Consider the following 5,813-nt stretch of genomic DNA (forward strand, 5'->3'; position numbering starts at 1 on the left):
CCCACTGGAGGCCGCACCTGGACCATGGCAGGGGTGCTTCTGTTCAGCCTGGGCTCAGTCCTCCTGCACACCTTGCTGTGATGGTCCTCCCAACGACCCCACCCTTTTCCTTTTATCTTTATGTGAGGGGGTAGTGTGTGGAACACCTTGTTTCAACTTTATAGCCCCTGCTGAGTAGGTGCCCCACTCCTCCCTAGGGCTTTCAGAAATGTTATTTTGTTATGACTTGCTACTCTTGACCCTGAAGGCATGTGGCCAGCACATGGAAGAGGCAAAATTCCAAGGTATGATGCCATCACCATTTACACACAAGTATTTGGAGTCCTGCTGGGTTCCCACCTGTGTTGCTAATGTCTCCCTGTTGAGTCCAATAAATGCTTTGTTCTTTTAGCCTAGATCTCCATTTTTCTTTTGCTACACTGAGACCACCAAGACCTGCTTGCCAGTTATATCTCTGCCCTTTCAGCAGGCCACAGTAGCTATCTAATTTAGCCAGCTCAGAATGGGTTGATCTTGGATTGGGTGGGTTTCCCTCAGGGCTGATGCTGGAGGAAGAGAGAGGGGGATAAAGATCACTGTGCTTTATCTGCAGAGGCAAGGTCTCTTGCTGATCCCAGAGCTTGTGGTTTGGCTGGATTAGACCCCTGTTCTCTGCCTTGTGAGCACTAGTTGCACTGTGCCTTCTTTATGTAACCTTCTCCTCAGCTGCCTTCCTCCCCCTTCCTACCCACATTGGTGGAGATAGAATCCAGGGCTCATGCATGTGTAGAAGCTCCATCAAGGCACACATCAGTCCAGGGCACTTCCAAAGAGCACTTGCTTGTGGTGGGGAAGCCCAGGAGATGAGCAATCAATGGAGGGTAGGGGCTGCCATGTCAGATTCTTAGTCCAGAGGTGGAAGCCATTTCCTGCAGGGGCTTTTGTCTTACCTCTCCTGAAATGCCAGGACTGGATGTAGTTCATGTAGATCACTACCTGGTGATCTTCTGCTGTCTGATGAGCCAAGGCTTGGCCTGCATCTCCAAGAATTTATGTTTTACTTATCCCACACCAGTTCCCTTTGACCCTTAACCATGGCTTCTAGGTTATAAAATTCATACTTGTGAGAGATATCATTTGTATTTTACAACAGCCTAAGTGAGTATCTAATCCTTGAACCAGGCCAACCCTGACACACACAGGCATTACATTTACCTCAGCCCAGTTCTTCTTCCTAGGCCTTTATCTTGGGCATTGTTTCTAAGTCAACAAGAAACCATCTTATGGATGAAGCTATATGTAAAGATCTTCAATGTAAACATGTCTTAGGCTTTGCTGTACTCATGGGGCTGAGGTGATGGTTATCTGAATACTTCCCCAACGTGTGCTGTGCTTAATTAAATACGGTTAAAATAAAATGATCTGGGTCAGACTCTAGAAGTCTTAGCCCAGCACTGGTATTAAAACCAGGATCATCAGAATTTTATTCATTCCTCACCCTTATTATTATTTCTGCTGCCTGTTTTAAAGTCTACACACACACACACATGCACAGACACACACACACACACACACACACACAGTAGAAGGAGATTTAATAAATCAGTAGGTTGTTACCCTAGGACTTCTTGAGTCCCAATGTGAGGTAGAATTAGGACAGAGGTTGGAGGTTAGAGGTTAGAGGTTAAGGCATAGTAAAATAGTCCTCATCATAGTGGGGTCTAGCTGAGCACTGTCCAATTCTTCTAGGCTATCTTTTCAGTGTCAGCAGCAGCCTAAAGCCCCCCCCCCACTCCCCCTTTCAGGACCTTCCAGGGTTGTAAAATCAGATCCTAGGTCTTGATGCAGAAAGGAATTTGTGGATGAGCCTGAAATTAAAAGCAGAAAGAAAGGTGTTCATGGAAGGAATACTGGTTGGAAGAGAAATGGGTGGTAGTGTCACAAGGATGAGTGGTAAAAATGGTCCATTAATACCATATGTACTATCATAAGAAGGAACCAAACTGAAGTCATTTTGAATACAGGTCAAATAACGTTAAAGTTTCTAAGACCTCCCTGGGTGACTGACATCCTGCTTGGCAGAGAGAGAGAGACAGGCCCATGATTGACTGATATCCTGATTGAAAGTTAAGACGTGAATGCTAGACAAGTTACCCTGCCACAGTAAATAAACCAAACTGATTAGGCCTAGGTACAATGTTATAGCTTAGTAACTATTACCTATGTAGCCTGGCATTTTGTGCCATTACTGATGGTATAAGGAAATTTTCTCATTCGCTGTTACTAGGAAACTTTCTCAGTTATGAGAGGCTTTGTCCATGTTGGTGGTCCTTCCGTGAGCGTGTTTCCACTCACTGGGAGGTTTGTGATTTCATCACATTCATTAAAAGTTCAAAATGCAAATCTTCACTGAAGACTCTGTCCAGCAAGACCATCACCCTGGAAGTGGAGCCCAGTGACACCATCAAGAGTGTGAAGGCCAAGATCCAGGATAAAGAGGGCATCCCACCTGACCAGCAGAGTCTCATCTTTGCAGGCAAGCAGCTGGAAGATGGCTGCACCATCTCTGATTACAACATCCAGGAAGAGTCGACCGTGTACCTGGTCCTCTGTCTGAGGGGCGGCCTTTAACTTTTCAGTCTGTATTCCCAGTAGGCTATGATGGCATTACTCTGCACTCTAGCCATTTGCCCAAATTTAAGTTTAGAAATTACAACTGTCAATTATAACTGAATCTCTGTTAAAAATGTTATTAAAGTTTTTGTTGCATTGAAGTTTTTTTTTTTTTTTTTAAGAAAAGAATGGAAACACTCTCATGTTCTGGTTGAATGCAGATTCTGTTATGTTCTGTGCTTTGGTGTTCTTGAAACCAATCACAGTAGACGTCAGTTAGAATTGCTTTGTATAGTTAGTCACAATAAGATTAAACTGAACCAACTGCCTGGCAACATTTCCTGCATCTATGTATAAGCTTTCATGTTTTTTGTCCCTGGGATGGACCCCAAAATAAGAGAGACACCTACACAAATAGAAGAAGCTATTTGTTGACCAAGCCAGCTCAGTCAGTCAACAGAGTTTCAAGGGAGTGGGTGAGGATTGAAAAGAAAAAGACAATTAGACAACACTATGACATGACTCCAGCCAGTTCTGAGGCTGATGCAGGTTTATGTTTTTCCAAATCTGCTTTTATATCATTCTAGGTGCATACAAAGAATGTGGCCAGTCCTAAGGCATAAATAAAGTATGTAAGGATCAAACAAGCATAAACTAAGATAGTCAAGAAACAAACAAGACAATAAGCACAGTCCAGTGGTATTCAGGGACTTATCAAAACGATCCAGATCTTCAGCCTGCTTCCTTGTCCTAGCCCAATATCAAAATCTTGCCAATAACCTTGAAGTGACACTAAGAGCTCTCCAGAACTTGGAATAAGACTTGCATTTTGAGTAGGGGTCAAATAAATTTAGGTTCCCAAGACATCTCTGGGAATTGGCATTCTACTTGGTTGAAAGAGACATGTATATGGGTAACTAGCATCATGGTTGGCAAATTAAAATGTGAATGACAGGAGCCAACTCACCCAGTGAAATAGCAAGAAAAGGCCTATGGTAAAACTACAATCTGGCCATGTAAACATGGGAACAAAGGGAAAATAATTTATCAATGACCAGTAACAAAAGCCAAAGTCTGGGATCAGGATTAACCTGCAAATTCTGTGATTGGCAGTTGCCACACCCACTCCAGTGGAGTCTGCGTGACAGCAGTCCCTGAGGTAAAAAGTTTCAAGGAAGCTAGTCTCCTGGAGGCCCTTGGTGTTCCCTAACACAGAAGTGGTCATGGGTTATACATAGACTAGAATGGAAACTATTTACACCTGGCTTCTAAGATTACCCTGACTATAGATGAGGCTGCTGCCCAACTCCTGCCAATTTACACGTATATACTTTTCTATAGAATCATTGTGCTTCAGATGACCTCCGTGTACCTTGACCATTGTGCCACCTGAATTTTCTTTTTCTTTTGTACTGGCCATAAAAGTCTGATGCTCACTTTGAGAAATCACACTCAGATTCAACACTTCCTTGTTTCCGTGTCTGCGTGTCTTTGTGCCGACTCCTTGCCTACCTGATTACTGGAATCCTGATTCTCCCTGGGTTGAGGGACCACGACTGGGTCAGCCTGTGACAGGCAGTGTGTGTCAGGATGGATGTGGTGAGCACATGAGTCAACGTGAGCAGCTAAGGAAGCAAGTCAGACTTGGACAGGGAGAGGGTTTACCTTGCAATTATCCTCAGTAGTGTGTGATATATCCTGGCTGGGCCAGAGAGGCATTGACTTGGCCTAGGCTGTGTCTGGAGGATTAATTCATCTCAAGAAAATTGCACTAGTCTTTGCCTAGTTCTAGCTATAATTCTTTTAAAAAAAAAAAACGCCACCCATGGTTCCTCAGGTTGTCTTCCCTGGCTCCTCCCCGTGGTGGGAGACTCACTTGCTCTTTTCTTGGTAAAATTTTTCTCTCTTCACATACTCATGTGTCCACATCCTTAGTCATCATAGATGTGAGACAAAGAATTCCAAAGCAACCGTCTCAGTTTGACTTTGATGACTGTTGATTGGCTGGCATCTTAGTACGCGGTCAAGCACATCTGGGATGGGAAAGGCCTTGTCCAACTCAAATCCTGCCTCACCAGCAGAGAACCCAAGTAATACTTATTTGTAATCCTTTTCAGGAGAATGTGGCTCCAAGGAGCCACCCAGCCCATTTTATTATGGCTGGATGGTCCTCTTAGTACCTGCTTCCTTGGCATAAGCCAATGCGGATATGCCAGGCCTTGTACCCAGAGACTCCCAGAGACCTCAAACACCACCCTGGGTCACTAAGCAGGGGATATGGCACTACTGTTTGGTCACTGTGGGTAGTGGAGCTCCACTCAGTGTGAACAATCAATAACTGCAGAGAAGGTCTTCTGTTAGTCAAGTACCCTTGGAACAGAGATGCCAGGTCACAGAAAGATTATGGGACATATATCACTGGTTAGGAAGAAACAGCAGAATCCTGGGTGGAGGCTCTAAAGTACCTCACCCCCACCCCCAGCCACCTTAGCTGAGAGTATGGTATAGAAACCTGGAGAACAGGGTCAGGGAGGCAGGTAGGTGTGTGTGGACCAGAGTGGGCAGATAGAAGGATCTGGGAATGAGGTACCACACCCACCCATAGGCTCACTTGTTGTAGAGACTGAATCAGAAATGTCCCCTGTGGGGTCAGGTTTTAAACCTTATTCACCAGCTGGTGGGAATATTTTGGGAGGCTGTGGAACATTTAGGATGTTTGGGATGGGGCTTCAAGGTTCCACGTGAACCCTGGTCCCAGTAACCCTCTCAGCTTTCTAGTTCACCCTGACAGCAGCAGCCTCACCATACTCTTCCACTGGAGGGAGCTGGGCTCCACCTTGTCTTCCCCGCCATGACAGGCTGAAACTAAAGGCCAAATACATCTTCTGAAATTGTTTCTGTCCAGTCATGTGATCCCAGCAAGACTACACTAATTTGTCTGTCCCATTCCAAGGGCCTCCCAGCACCCTCCTTCTTTTCTTGGACACCCTCTTCATGCCCAGTGGAGCCCACTCAGCCTATCCAGCCTTAAGCTGCCAATCAGTCTCCTAGACCCTCTCTGTGATCCTTACCTTTGCCCTTACTCAGGGACTCTTCCAAGGCCAGGTAACCAGTCATGTCCACCAGGCCTTACTTCCTGCCGTGAAGCTTCACCCATTTGTGATTTTACACCACCTAGGCATTCTCTCCAGTCCTTGTGGCACTGCAGACTCTGTCCCCTC

The 5,813-nt window shown here is 45.3% G+C and overlaps 1 protein-coding gene across 3 annotated transcripts in view; it reads right to left on the reverse strand.

The window, feature by feature from the left end:
• Nucleotides 1–5,813, reverse strand: part of LOC116073947 (lymphocyte antigen 6A-2/6E-1-like) — a 46,242-nt gene that overhangs the window by 24,376 nt on the left and 16,053 nt on the right. The window lies entirely within an intron of this gene.

The sequence above is a fragment of the Mastomys coucha genome, unplaced genomic scaffold (genome assembly GCF_008632895.1).
Source record: "Mastomys coucha isolate ucsf_1 unplaced genomic scaffold, UCSF_Mcou_1 pScaffold11, whole genome shotgun sequence".
NCBI classification, from domain to species: domain Eukaryota; kingdom Metazoa; phylum Chordata; class Mammalia; order Rodentia; family Muridae; genus Mastomys; species Mastomys coucha.